Consider the following 15,613-nt stretch of genomic DNA (forward strand, 5'->3'; position numbering starts at 1 on the left):
CTTAACCATACTTTTTTCTAACCTAAAACATGATTTTATGTATGTATATGGAAGATTTTGAATCCCCACCATAATCCTTTTATCTTCTTTGGGACCACCTAGGGCTGCAATAAAGAGTTACATCGGATATATCTAAAACTAAAACCCTTTGGATTCTCCAAAATGGATTCTCTTTTTCTTCAATTTTACTCTATGGTGAATAGTATTATAATGGAAGTTCCAAGTTTCTGGCATTTTATAAGTAAAAGTCATCTTTTAAATTAAAATTTGCCTTTGTTATAATTAGCATTTGTTACATGTTTTCTCCAATTTTTTTTATAAAAGTTCTCAACAGAATATATAATTTTACATTTTACTCTCAAATTGAAGATATAAATACATTTATATATCCTCAGTTGTGAGTTTTGTTTAAATTAGTTTTCTGTTGATTTATTTGAACGTGTGGTCATCAGTACTACGTTATCAGGTAAATTCAGAATGACCCTTTAAAGAAGATTCAGAGGAGGGAGCTGTCCCTCCCCCGCCCCCCAGGGTAACCTTTATTATCACAGATAAAATTCTTGTCTTATCTTTAAAAGTTTGGGCTTGGTTTAATGGTAAATGCCTGATCCCTGCTATGGAGGGAAGGCCAAAACTAGTGGATCTATTGAATTGAGGGTTGCTGAGCTGCAATAGGGCTAAAGCAGAGTTTGGAGACTGACTAACATGGCAGGCTCCTGTGATTGAAGTGCAGTTGGGCTAAGGAAATATACCTAGTATGTTCTGGAAAAAAGTAAAAGCTTCCATACTGATCGCTATTGAGATTGGGCCTATGAGTATCTACTGTAGACAGACCCAGGCTCCAAAAAAAAAAAAGTTGGTTAGGCTACTCATTTTCATTATACATAGTTCTTTGCAAATACTGGTGCTGTTTCATTTGTGTGATAGGAAAAAATAAAAATAGGAAGCTAAACTAAATATGCAGCTTTTATTGCATCTATATTAAATTATTATTTCCCTATAAAAGAAGACATCATCTATAACACTTTTCTAAATCTAAGAATTAATTCAGTTAGCCAAGAGCATGGTGGGTTTTTTTGGTTTTTTACTTTTTAAAAAGAGTTCCCTAGAGAAGGTACTAAAATTTGGTGATGTAAAAGTACAGAATTATACACTCAATTTTATTTTTAAAAATGGATTTTAATAAGTTAATAATTTATTATGCCACAATTAGCATGTTCCTTAAATGTGTTCAGAAGTGACTTGAAGCAATCCAAGTAGCCACTGTGTATAAAAATTCAGAGACTATTTTTCAAATAATTAAGACAAAGTTTCCTGTTTAATCTTTATTAACAATGTTTAAAAGGAAAAAAAACCAATGTTATATGAAAGTAAGCTAATATGAAGGTGACTGTAATTTGACTTTAGAAAGTTTATATATTTTCCTATTAGCTTATCATTTGAAAAGTCATCCTTCAAAAACATAGAGGAAAACATCCTCTACATTTTTTGTGGGCTGCCCCAAATCTTTTGTTATGCCCAAGGGCTGCAGGTTGTACAGGCTTGCCTTAACACTTAGAGTTTGTAATGTTAACTTAAAGGAGTCTTTTGCTTTTCACTGATTTACCACATGGTTCTTAACAGAAAAATTAGCCAAGGGGACAGAATTCACAGGCTATACAATGAAAAATATACACAGTGGGTCCTTTATAAGTTATGTTGGGTGATAGGCCATTAATTCTATCAAAATTTAAATGAATACTTTATGGGATTTTAATCTATAGCATAAATGTAGTGTAATAATGAATATTTAATACAGTAAATAAGTATTTGTATTTTAATACAGTAAATACTGTATTAAAGTAAACCACAATAGTATTATTGAGTTGTCCCACTAGAGGGCAGTGTTTTATACATAGACACATACATACATACATATATACATATGTGTGAGTGTGAAAAGGTTGGTAATATGGAACCTGATGATTAAAAAGTTATTATAATCCATGCACTGTGAACTGCTTTTTGGACTTTTAACACTTAGCCTGATCCATTCTAATCCATCTTCCACATAGTTACCAAAATGATTTTTCTAAAGCTCAGCCCTGGCGTTGTCACTCCCTTACTCATTATTCTCTAGAGGTTCCTTGTTACTTGCTCCTAGACACCCTAGAACATACCACTTCTTGATCATGCCTGTCATGAGAAGCTTGTGGAGGCCCCCTAGGTATAGAGCAACACCACCTGCCAGGAGGTTCAGCAGAATCGACAAATCATATGCCTTTATTTGAGTACCTCTTCCAATCCAGTTTGCTGTAAAGCTATGCACAAGCAGCTTTCCAGAGGACTGCTACTGTGAACAGCTTCCAAGGTTCTGATTATATAGTTATAGCGAACTCTATTCAGTAACAAATCAGAGCAAAACATTCACAGAAAATCAATGTACAGCATTCACCATGTCACAACTCAATAACTTACCACTAAAATGGCCACATCATTTTCAACAAAGTACAATCATTTAGTAACTCAAATCATTTAATCATCCTTAAGGAGGCCTGCCTCCTTAAGGGACACAAAGTATGGAAAATCAAAGTTCTCCACCCATGAGGTGCAATTAAGTTAGAACTTCAACAGTCACTACTCAGTACCCTCTTAAGGGGTAGTGGAAAGTACAAAAGCCATCCACCCCTAGGTCACAAGTAGATTACACTTTCATCAGTCACTACTCAGTACCCACAGAGAAGTCTTCATCTTGACTCAGGGCAGACTTTCAGCAGTTTCTGTTCCTGGGAAGAAGACAAAGCTTAACAAAGACACTGGCATCCTCTTCAATTCACTTTCTGTCTGTGAAATCAGCCTAGGCCCAACAAGCTCGGAGGCCTCTGTCAACAATGGAATCTGACAAAGTAACAACAAAACAGACCAAGTACTGGCACCACAGTAATGCTTCCTCAGTCTTTGGCAGCTGCAACTGGCCCTTGGAAGTCCTCAGGAGCTTCGCTGGCCCTCAGAAGTCCTCAGCACCATAAGCTCTGTTTTCAAAATCAAAATCACTTTCTCCAGCCTCCACGTGGCTTGCTCCAAGAAATTCTGTCTCAGTTCTCAATTCTCATTCCTATTTTCAATTCTTTTCAATTCTCAGTTCAGTCTTCAGTCCAGCAGTAGCTGCCCTGCCTCGACAATGCTTACCCCAGGAAATTCTGACTGTCCAGCTTGTGTTCTTCCTTATATATGGTATTAGCTTCTCCCTGTTCAGCCCCTTCCTGTTATGCCAGCAACGGGATCATACTTTATTTCTTTAACAGAGGCTTAATTTGAAACTAGGTGCTAAGTACCTATCAGCTTAGCAACACAGAGGGATCTTTAAAGTTCACTACTATTACATCTGCCTAGACTCAGTCTATAGTGGTTAGCATACTCCCATTCCCTTTTATTCTACCAGGCTCAGTATTACTGAATTCACATTACTGACTCCCTTCCCCAACCCTTGATATCTGATCCTTTATTTCTCTACATCCCAAACATACTCCTCCCCCAATATCTACTCCAAAGATAATTAGCAAACTTCATAATTAACAAACTTCCTTCTACATATTCCTTCTGTCTTCTGACACTGAAACCTGGTTACCTCTGAGTAACCACTGCATCCTTGGCAGTTATTTCTACAACTAGCTGCACTTCCTCTCAGACCTTGAATTTTGGTACAAGCAGGAGTCAGTCCTTGCTCATTGCTACACTATTCAAATTTATCACCTAGTCCCAAAACTGGTAACCTTTATCTACTGACCCCCCAGAACATTTTCCCTCCTTTCACAATGAGTTCAATGCCTAGCTCAGTCTTCCTTCCCATTCAAAATCCTGCCCTCATATTAGAGGATTTTAATGTGTCAACTGTGAAAATAAATGACCAAAGAGTCAGAGAAGTTATGCAACTCCTGGCAACAACAAAAATGCCAGAGAGCTCACACAGATTATCACAACTACTGTTAACTCTAAGGCATAAAAACAAAATTTAGATATAGGGACAGCAGTGGTCATAAGCAAAAAAATTCTTTCATTATTCTGTTGGAGGAGGGAAACCAGATACATGTGTTGGGGCCTTCTCTAGAAGGAGACTCACTATAGTGTGAGCAAATCTCAATACATAGAGCAATGGTTTTTCAGTGAGCTATAGCCCTGACAATGAGGGGTAGCAGCAACAATGAGACAAGTTTGATTCACAGCAGAGTTTCATGAATGCAGGTGCTTGAGCAAGCTCAGGGACCACCTGGTGCTGGTGTAAAACAATGCTGGGATTTTGCTGTGGCACAGTTCATCCAGAGGGTAAAATCACAGAACTGTTATGCCAAGCTCAGGGCACAGTTTGCTTGTTGGGTTTTAGCACTGGAAAATAGGTTGTGTCTTAATAGTGAAAAGAGAGGGGTGGTCTTTGCAAATGGATCCTGACAAATGCATATTGATGTGCCCTTTGGAATATGGTAAATTTTCAGTTTGCCAACTCAATTTCCTCCACTTCCAACTATATAGAAAGTTAGTCATAACTTTCATCTTGTCATCTTCCACAAGTGTTATACTTCCATATTTAAAAGCTTGAAATTCCTTTATCCAGTCATCTTTTGTCATTCCATCTCTCCCTGTTCATTACTACCCTTAACTATTCTTTATTTTCATCATTAACTCCAGTCCTTTCTCTCCTGATTTTATATCATCCCTGCTCTAGCTGCACTTGATTCCTGCATTCCAATCCCTTAGTGAACCAGTTAAATTCCAAATGATTCTCCATTATACCTTATTCTCTTGTCCTGTTGCCAAGCATACTTTGCAAAACTCCAGCCTTGTATTATTCCCACCATCTGCCTCCATTCTCATCCATATGCTGCTAATTGGTATTGGAAGAAGTCAAGAAACTGCTAAGTGGGTCTACTTCATATTTGTTATCTAATATTTTAAATTATTTATGACTTCTTTCATATTATATGTTATATAAAACTGTTAAACTATTTAGTTAATTATCCCATTTCCAACAATGACTTCCAAAACTTCTAAAGCTCCCCACATTTCTGCTCCCCCACCTTCACAACTGAGGAGCTTTAGTTATACTGAGGACATTCACCAACAGCTGCTTCGTCTTTTCCTCATCTCATAACCTTCTTACTCTGTTTCATTCCAGTCTAATGAAGAGGTAGGCCTTCTTGCCACAGTCTCAACATGCACTCTTGATCTCATTCCCTCTCTTCTTTCCCCTCAGACTGTACCCACTATGATCCTCTCTCAAATCTCGTTTCTCCAGATCCATTTCCTTCCCTGTTGCCTGTAACATACCTAAGTCTCCCTTATCCTTAAAAATCCCTCCATCCCACTATCACCTCCAGTTAATATTCTGTGTCTCTCCTTAGCTAAACTTAAAAAAAAAAAAACCATCTACATTTAGCGTCTCTACTCCCTCTCAGCTCTTCTAATCTCACTGCAATCTGGCTTCTGACATCATTCAACTGAAACTGTTGCAGTTTCATAAAGTATTGTGGTGGAACAGTCTCAAAGAATTCAGAGTCGAACCACCACTACTCTAAGTATAGGCATTTATTGCAGAGTGACACCTCTCTTGAATCGGGCTAAGTTTCAAGAAGAACTTCAGAAAAAGCAAGATGGATTTTTATAGGGTAAAGAGGCAGCTACACAACAGAAATTATTAATATTAAAAAGGCCGGTGAGGCTTATCAAGGGTAATGGGGGAGGGGTTCCAGCCACAGCGGAAATTCCCATGTGACTGCCCACAATGCATACGGAAAAATCCATTTTGGGGGGTATGTAGGTATGATAATGATCTATAACGAGTCTCTCTACATCATAAATTCACCTCAAGGACAGCTTTTGTTATTACTGTGAAGGTGCCCAATTAGGGAAAGTTCCTTCTATTGTTTGGGGGCCTATCCTGCTTGGGCATCCTGGTAGTGATACTTTCTGACTGGTTGAGTATTGTGGTCCTGTCTGAGACTAGATCGATGTGTTTGTGGTTGAGTGCATGGATATACCTGCTATTTCTGTGGTAAATATGAGTCTGTGAACACACCTGTTCTAGTGAGCAGTGAGGCATATATGAAGAAGTTAGGATATTGAGTGGGGGGGAGTGGCTACGTAGGGGCAGTGGGCCTGCTGTTTAGTGGGGCCTATGAGGGAGTTAGAAAATTGGGACCGGAGGCAGCTAGATTGGGATTCCATCAAAACTATTCTTTTGAAGAGTATCCAGTAATCTCATAAACTCTACAACTATTGGCCTGTTCTCCAGTCTCATCCTTCTTGACCTCCCTACAGCACGTAAAAAACTTTTGGATACGTTCCTTTCCTCCTTGATACTCCCCTCTCTGGGTTTTTTATGAATCTCTTCTCTCCCTTTATTGGATCTTCATCCATGTCACACCCACTGAGAGTCTCCCGAGGCTACATCTTGGGTCTTCTATTTTCTTGATATATTTTGTCACTTGGTGACCTTATTAGTTCAATCATTACTACTATACAGGTGTTTCTCAGATGTACATACCCACCTCAAGTCTCTCACAGGCTCCAGTCCTGAAGCGATAACTACCTACTGGACATTTCAAACTGGGTGTCCCATAATCTCAAACTTGACACGTCTCCTTCTCCTCCAATCCTATTCTCTTTTGAATTTCCTTATTACTTTCACAAGCAGTAAAAATAAAATATACATTCTGATAAGGTGGCCCAGTCTTTTACCAGATTGACTTCATAGATCTGTGACAACAAAGGTTAAGACCCCCTTACTCTTTTTTTTTTTTAAAGCGATCGGGGTTAAGTAACTTGCCCAAGGTTACACGGCCAGTTATTTCTGGGTGGGTGCTGAGTGTCTGAGCCCGGATTTGATCCAGGTCATTCTGACACTGGAGCCGGTGCTCTTACTCGCTGAGCCACCTGGCCGCTCCTAAGCAATTGGGGTTAAGTGACTTGCTCAAGGTTACACGGCCAGTTATTTCTGGGTGTGGTGCTGAGTGTCTGAGCCCAGATTTGATCCAGGTCATCCCGACACTGGAGCCGGCGCTCTTACTCGCTGAGCCACCTGGCCGCCCAAGACCCCCTTACTCTTAGGATTACTTCCCATCTCCTCTGTATGCATCTTGTATATGCCCATGTATGTACATACCTAACATCTCTCCCAGTAGAAAGTAGACTCACTGAATTTTTTCTGCCTCTGTACTGTATTTCGGCTGACCTGTAACTCTCCAGTTTTGCAAAGCACTTTGTTCAGAGAAGCCGGTGCAATTATTTTCATCCCTATCTCACCCATCAGTAAAGTGAGGTGTTGAGTGACTCAGCGCCTCGGGAGACCGTTCATTATTCCATTTCACGGCGTAGGACATAAAGTGGGAGACTTCCGGGCTCTGATACACGTGCTGTGTGACCCTGGGCAAATCATTTAACCTCTCCGTGCGTGGGCGGCTAAGCGCTCTACCCTAATTGCTCGGCCTTCCTGATTTCTCCGGGTGCTGTTAAGGGAATAGTAGTTTGGACTGAGAAAGCTCAGGTACGTCTAAATAAAATCTATCAATTAAAGAAAAACTTTCAATGAAACTACCCCTTGGAGGATTCGCAGCCCAAGAGTTGCGAGTTGCCTCCGCCGGTTGGGGCGGGGGCGGGAACCCCACCGGCGCGCTCCCGCTGGGCCCGGGGGTCGCGCGCTATTTACTACCGGGTTGGTGGGCGGGCCGTTGGGGCGCGTCGTTCACTTTCGCCCTCTCGCGCCGACTGCGCCGCCGCGGGGATGAAGCTAGTGAGGTGAAGCCTGGTGGCAGTGCGAAGTAGATGGAGGTCCCCGGACTAGGGACATACAGAGAGGTCCGGCTTAGAAAACCCGGCCTCGGAGGGCTGTCAATCAGCGGCCGGGCGGGCGGCCGCGCGCTCGCGCTCGCGGCTCTGGATTTGCCCCTCCGCCCCCAGTCGGTGGAGCGCCGCTCGCGGATTCAGGGCCTTCTCACAGCTCCTTCGGCTCCGACCCTTCCGCCGGGGTCACGGGGGCGGTGGAGGCGCGGCCCCAGCAGCCTCCGAGCGCTCGAGTCCGCGGGAGAGCGAGGTGGAAGCGTAAAGCGCTGCCAAGTGCCCTTTTGATCCAGACAGTTGCAAGAGCCGCTTTTTTTTTTTTTTTTTAAAGCAGTTGGGGTTAAGTAACTTGGTCAGGGTGACACGGCCAGTTATTTTTTGTCTGGCTGCCGAGTATCTGAGGCCAGAACCGATGCCGGGTCTCCTGACGCCGGGGCCGGCGTTCTTACTGCGCCACCTGGCCACCGCAAGAGCCACTCTTAAAAAAAAGAGCTTTTATTGATAGTGCCTGTTTCTGACATTAGTTGTTTTATAAACCCCACTTTTAAAAAGCATTGTCTGTTTCTGACGCCAGTTGCTTCACAGGCATACTTTAGAAAAGCCCTGAAATTTTCTCTTTCTGACATAGTATAGCGTGCGTCCCTCCCCCTCCCAGATCCATCCCATATGACAAATAGTGGTTTTGGCAGGTCACTCAATGCAATTGAAAAATTTAATCGTTGTTTTGCAGCAGTGGATAATAGGTCCTGCTTGTCATATTGGCAGCTGCACTGGTGAAGTGGTGCTTTGATTACATTTTATGTATTTAAATTTTCAGGTTTTTTATGAAATCGAGTCATGAAACAGTAACTATTAAAGAATGGAACCCAGGTGCATGGAACAATGGCAGGTATGGAGGTGTGAACATGATGACTTAGGTTAGACAGGATGTGCCTCTGCCTGTCAAATCCATCACCAAAGCTGCTGAAAGATTGGAGAATTCGTTCATCTGAACTTCAGCTCCATTTCACATGTCTTTCCATTAGGGGTTAGTAATAAAATAGACAAAAGATAGCCAGGAAGAAGAAAGCAAAGCATAATTCCACTGGTTGGCTATTTGACTTAGGTCACTGAAACAGAAAATAAAATTTAGATATAAAGAAATAGACAAATCATGTTTTATTTAATCTGTTCCTGGAAATGCTTTTGCGTTATGAAGGTAGGTTTTGCAATTCAGGAAAGTTTAACATTTAGGTTATAATTTAAGGGCATCATAGCAGGATCAGAACACACTCAGAAATAGTAAAGTTAAGCAAAAAATTATTTCCTGGTTAAAAGAAACTTTGGATTTACCATACTTATGGTCTTAAACATACAGCATGAGACACAACAAAATCCATTAAAGTAAGAAAACCAGAAGGAGCGGAGTTGGTCTTTGTTCTGATCATTTGCTTCTGTTTTGTTTTTCCCAGGAGTGGATGTCAATATGAAAACATCTTAAAGCTGTTAAAGTGACCTTAAAAAACACAGAGCCTGTACAATTGGAAACACTGAGTATTTGAGGAAATAATATTCAATACTTAATTTTACCATATAGTTTACCTCTGGATACACTACTTGTAGATGTTGAACCTAAAGTTAAATCTAAGAAAAGGGAAACAGGTGAGTTTTTTTTTTTATGAAATCCTTATTTTTCTGAAAGCATCAAGGAATATTGTTATACCAGCCATCTAGCTGAATGTAGGTGATCTTTTTTTTTGGTGAAAATATGAAATCAAATCATCACTTAATAAAATTTCCCTATGAATTTCTATAAACCAGGCCTGCACAACCTGCTGCCCTTGGGCCACCAAAGGATTTCTTCTAGATACAAAGGATGTTTTCCTCTACATTTTTTGAGGGCCCCTTGAAATCCTTCGACTTGCCATAAGCAGCCCATGGGCTACAGGTTGTGCAGGCCTGCTATACAACAACCAGTCTATCCTTTGAATTCCTCTTGTTTAGTAATATCTATGAGGGTGAATAAACTTGGGCTGGTCATTTGATCTCTGTGGATCTCATCCACAAAAGGGAGAAGTTGTATTAGTTGATCATTGAGGTTCTTTTCAGCTTTAATATTTAATTGTGTTGGGTGTTTGTTTTTTTCTGGAGAAATGGGCAGGGGGTTGGAAAGAACAATGTTAGTGGGCTGAGCTGGGAGGCAGTGTGGCACAGTGAAAAGAGTCCTAGATTTGGTGTCAGACGACTTGGTTTCAAATAGTGGCTCTCCCACTACCTATGTGGCCTTCGGTAAGACACTTAATATCTCTGGGCCTTGGTTTCCTCATTTATAAAATCAGGGGTTTGGATGAGGTAACAATCTAGACTTCTATGACTGACTATTAAGGGTAGAGATACTTCTGTGTACAATACAGTATAACATGAGTTCTGTGAGCTGCTAAAAGGCTCAGTTTTAACTTAGTTCTTTGTCTCAAGAGGAGACTGAATTTCCTGAGTGTAAGTGAAAAACATGCTTTTGTTCATTCAAGGGTCTACCCAACATGTTGGGAACCTTCCTGTGTTCCATTGACATTAAGAGAACCTATACCAAATGAATGACAGAATTTGTCCATCTGTTATGGACAGTATTTGAAAAAGGATTTGTTCCATGACGTTTGGATTCAGTCAAAGGACCACACTTGAGGACCTAGAGGGCCGCATGTGGCCTCAAGGTCACAGGTTCCCCACCCCTGTACTCTTGTCAATAGACATGTTTCATCTACTTGGTAGATGCCTAAGTATTGTAGAAGATAGATCTTTGGACTTGAAGTGAGGAAGACTTTGGTTCCAATCCCCCCTCACACATGTGCTAGCTTTGTTATCCTGAGCAAGTCATTTAACCTCTTTATACCTCAATTTCCTTGTCTGTAAAAGGTAGGAAGATTGAACTTAATGGCCTCCCAGATTCCTTTCACCTTTAAATCTATAATCTTGTATAGATAGGCCAAACTTTTCAGTGGTTACGTGTTTAGTACAGCTTCATATTTCAGAATGGACTGAGATAAGATAAATGAAAATGTGAATGTTGAAGAAATTAGTTCATATTAGCTCTAATACAAAGATAACTTCTGTTCGTTTCCCCAGCTTTTCCCTTTATATATCTCATTTTGTCTATCCAAAGGGGATCCAGACCAGAGAGGTATGAATAGATCAAACAAGGCAATGTTATATGTCTTACTATTTGTCTAGATCAGTGTTTTGCAATATCTGTCAAACTAAGGGTATGTCATTATGGACTGAAATCAGCAGCAGGAAAGACAGTTGCCATAAAACCCTCCTTCTATATACTAATAATAGTCCCTTCTCTTCATTCTATAGTCATCTATTATCTTTGACATCCCCACTCCCAGCAAGTAGTGAGAACCTGGGCATGCCCTCCTTTTTTGTTTTATAAACTTTCTAAAATTCAACTTTATTTTCAGTTCCAAATTCTCTCCCTCCCCCTGTAATGCAATGCCAAGCAAAGGCAATCTTCCCAGGTTCAAAATACCAGCATAGGTGCTCTCTATTTTATTCAGTGACAAACCAAGAACAGAGAAGATCAAAACATGACATCATTCCAAATTACAGCATTTACTAAGTGTGATTAAATAATCTCCAAGGACTACCCCACCCCAGGATCTTCCAATCATTCAATCAATTACAAAGTCCCTGTTCTAAATACTACTCCACCCCTAGGCTATACCTTAATTAAGTCCACCACAAAACTCCTCTTCTCAAATGGAGATTAGTTTCCAAACATAGGTAAAGTACCTTCATTTGTCAATCACAGAGCACAATAAGGTCAAAAGTTCCCCACCCCCTGGATCACAATCTACCCCAGAGTTACATCAAGTTTAAACACAGCACTTAATACCCAAATGGAGGTCTTTTCTTCATCTTGACACGAGGCAAGTTCTCAGCAATCTTAGTTCCTGGGGAGACAAGGCTTAGCAAGGCCATAAGATACATTGCCAGTCCCTTCATGAATTTATCCTCTGTCTGTAGAACAGTCCTAGAACCCCTGAACACATTAGCAAAGTCCTCTCCCAGGATTTCTGTAAACATACAACAAGAAAATCCTTCTTCAGGGCTTCTGAACCAACAGAAAGGCTCCCAGACCCCTGCAACAACAGTACTGTCCCTCACCAGTGGACAGTATTCACTCTCTGTCTGCAGGACAGTCTCAGGGCTTCTTAGCGAACAGCCAGGTTCCAGGACTTCTTCAACAAAAGGACTGTCTTTCACCAGTGGACAAGTCTGGCAAAACAACATCAAAACAGACAGACAAAGTACCAGCAAAACAGCCATGTCTCCTCAGTCCTTGGCAGCTCAGGGGGCAGGTCTCAAAAGTCCAGGGCAATTCAAATCGGCCACCAGCAATTCTCTTAGTCTCTCTCTCTCCACGAGGTGCTGCTTCCAAAAAGATCTTCCGCCTCTCTCCTGTCTCTCCAAATCTACATCACCAGCTCCTCCCACTTCAGGACTTTCTTTTCACATCAACAAGCCCATCCCACAGGTGGGATTAACAAACTCTGGGTTTTAATACAATCAATTTGAAAACCAAGCCAATACAGGGGAATCTTTAATTGCCATTACTATCACACCCCCTGCTCTTCCCATGCCCATTGATAATACAAGAAAATCAAATCCCATCACAAATATTCAATTTTCTCATCTAATGAAATGAACTGGAGAAGGAAATGGCAAACCACTCCAGTATCTGCCAAGAAAACCCCAATGGGGTCATGAGGAGTCAGACAGAACTGAAATGACTCAATGACAATAACAGTTACTGGCATACCCCTTTTGAAAGGTTATTAATCTCTAATCTATTTATATGGTTTAGAGCAAGGATTCAGCTTGTACAATAGTTTTGTGATCCTGATAAACATTACAAAAAATTGAGATGCAATAATTTAAGAAATAAATGGAAATTTTTTTAATTTGACTAACACAGCTTTTCCTCCCCCAATTGCTATTAAGGTAGTTGCATTTATTTTTATATATTTTATATTTTATTTATATTTTTAATATATATATTTCACGAGATATTGGGGTCTTCTCACAATGGGAAGTCTGTATAGTTTTTTAATCAGTGATGGTTAAATTAGGGAAAAGATAAGATTGTCTTTCAAGACTAGTGTTGGGGTCTTTTCATGGTAGACATCAGCATCCTTCTAACTGAATTATAGGTAGATTTGTCACTTAGTCAATAAGCATTTATTAAGCACCTATTTAATGTGCCAGGCACTGTGCCAAAGCATTGATGATACAAGAGGAGCATAAGATGGTCTCTTCTCTCCAAGAGCTCACAGTCTCATGGAGGAGATTTGTCATTATTTTTTTTTTTTGATAAGCAATCGGGGTTAAGTAACTTGCTCAAGGTTACACGGCCAGTTATTTCTGGGTGTGGTGCTGAGTATCTGAGCCCAGATTTGATCCAGGTCATCCCGACACTGGAGCCGGTGCTCTTACTCACTGAGCCACCTGGCCGCCCCTAAGCAATTGGGGTTAAGTAACTTGCTCAAGGTTACACGGCCAGGTGTTTCTGGGTGGGTGCTAAGTGTCTGAGCCCGGGATTTGATCTCCAGGTCCTCTCAACACTGGAGCCGGTGCTCTCACTCGCTGTGCTACCTGGCCGCCCCGATTTGTCATTATTTTAGTCAAGGACTATACATTGGTAAATTATACTGGTTTTTTTATGGTAAGGGGTCAATGTGATGCTCATTTGTAATTCTTATTTTGTTTATAAGTTTTTGTTTCTTACTATGTTTAATTTTTTATTTGTTTTACTTTCAAAAAAGTAAATCTGGTATTTGGGAGGGTTAATATAAAAATTTTTTCTCTTCTGTTGAATTAACTCTAGTGATTCTTAGGTGGAATTGGAGAGGAAAGGTTTAGGAATTGCTGCACAGTTAATAATAAAGGGGTTAAGGAGGGGAAGAGAAAGGCCAGGGTGGATTGCTATGAGATCAGTGGAAGAAGGAAAGAAATGAGAGGGACCTAAGGACCTCCACAATATATATGAGAAAGGAGCCTGTCTGTAACTGCTAAAAACATACTCAGCACCCTACAAAGGTATTTAACTCTTACCTACTCTATAAAGAATGGTTAATTGATGCCTGAACCTAAGGGGCTCAGGACCTGAACGAGGGGGTGTGGCAATAAAATACGACTTGAGCCAGGCGGGAACTATCAGGGTAGTCCATTTATTTATTCTGGGGCAAGAGTTTTTATAACAAAGGATGTTGCAATCAGTTTTTCTTTTTTCCTTTTTTTTGGGGGGTGGGAGCTTTTTTTTGAGGGAGGAAGGTAGGGCAATTGGGGTTAAGTGACTTGCCCAAAGTCACACGGCTAGTTTTTGTGTTAAGTGTTTTTGGAGCTGAATTTTAACTTGGGTCCTCCTGACTCCAGGGCTGGTGCTTTACTCACTGTGCAACCTAGCTACCCCCTGCATCTGGTTTTTCTCGTGGAAAAAATGATTAACCAGCTTGTACTTAATTACTGGTGGCTGTGCAATCTTTGGGGGTCACTTCTTGGTAATCACGCCCTGTTTCCTTGCTAGCCATGGAAAGATGGTGAGCCAACACCCTGAGCCATAATTAGCCCAAATGGGGATCAGGGTCCAGGGGAATCCTGGTCCAGGCTCTACCCATGACTGGATTGCCTCACATTGGCCCTCAACAGTTGATCATGTTTTTCAACCAACCGCTGGAGTCTTTTCCTTTTGTTATTGACTTTCTTGAAGTACAAAGCAATAAAATCTCTGGGTCAAAGGGTATGAACATTTTAGTCACTTTCTTAGTATTGTGCCAATGGCTAGACTGATTCTCAGGTTCATAAACATTGTATTAGTAGTGTGTGCGTCTTTCCACAACTCTACTACTGTGTTTCCCCGATAATAAGACCTATCCCGAAAATAAGCCCTCCCCTTACTGTGTAAGATTCCTCTAAAATAAGCCCTCCCCCGAAAATAAGCCCTATTGAGATTGCTACTGTAGTGAAGGTGATCCCCTGAGCTACACGCTACATTACGGTACCCTCTGTATGCACCGTTCCCCCCCCCTGAAATGCACACCACGCTCCAAGCTGCATCCAATCAGAGCTGCAGCAGTGAGCGCGTCATCCTGTTCTTCCCCAGTGATTTGCTTATTCAATAAAGGTACATTTTTTTGTTCACATTTACCTGTTTATTAAAATTGCTGTCAATGTTCATTAAAATAAGCCCTCCCCTGAAAATAAGCCCTCTGGTGTTTTTCTGTCCAAAAAAATTAAGACAGTGTCTTATTATCGGGGAAACACGGTAATATCAACTATTCCTCTCTTTTGTTATCATTATCTATGTGCTAGGTGTGAGATGAAACCTCAGAGATGTTTTGATTTCGGATCACTAATTGTGATATATGGAGTCCTGCTTCCACAGATATTGCCATACAAGGAGTTTGCTAAGGGATACAGTGTTAGCAGATAAGCACATTCTGTCTTGCAAGAATGATGGTCAGGGCATCCTAGCTCAAGGACTTCAGAGAGAGTGAAACTTGTGGCATGACTCGAACTGGAGGGTTCATGTGACTGGTCACTGAGGCCTAACTACTACACATGCCTAATAGCCTTCATGCATATTAACTTACACACCTATGCATAGATTATCCCTCCGTTTTCTGAACATGGGACACATCTTGACCCATGTTTAGGAGGAGGGAACAGGTCAAGGAACTATTGCTCCTTGTAATGGGTAGGTTAGAAAGATTGTAACCCAGAAGAGCTGGGACCAATCCCAGCTCTGAAGGGAGGGACCAGGAGG

The 15,613-nt window shown here is 41.0% G+C and overlaps 1 long non-coding RNA gene across 14 annotated transcripts in view; it reads left to right on the forward strand.

The window, feature by feature from the left end:
• The first annotated feature begins 7,672 nt into the window (after nt 1–7,672).
• Nucleotides 7,673–15,613, forward strand: part of LOC138170438 (uncharacterized) — a 38,869-nt gene continuing 30,928 nt past the window's right edge. For all 14 annotated transcript variants that reach the window (XR_011170620.1, XR_011170621.1, XR_011170611.1 and 11 more), the window contains exons 1-3: nt 7,673–7,767; nt 8,627–8,698; nt 9,261–9,450. This is a non-coding gene — a long non-coding RNA (uncharacterized lncRNA). The remainder of the gene's footprint in view (nt 7,768–8,626; nt 8,699–9,260; nt 9,451–15,613) is intronic.

The sequence above is a fragment of the Petaurus breviceps genome, unplaced genomic scaffold, assembly GCF_028583685.1.
Source record: "Petaurus breviceps papuanus isolate PSGF00001 unplaced genomic scaffold, PetGlider_PUasm1.0 38, whole genome shotgun sequence".
NCBI classification, from domain to species: Eukaryota; Metazoa; Chordata; class Mammalia; order Diprotodontia; family Petauridae; genus Petaurus; species Petaurus breviceps.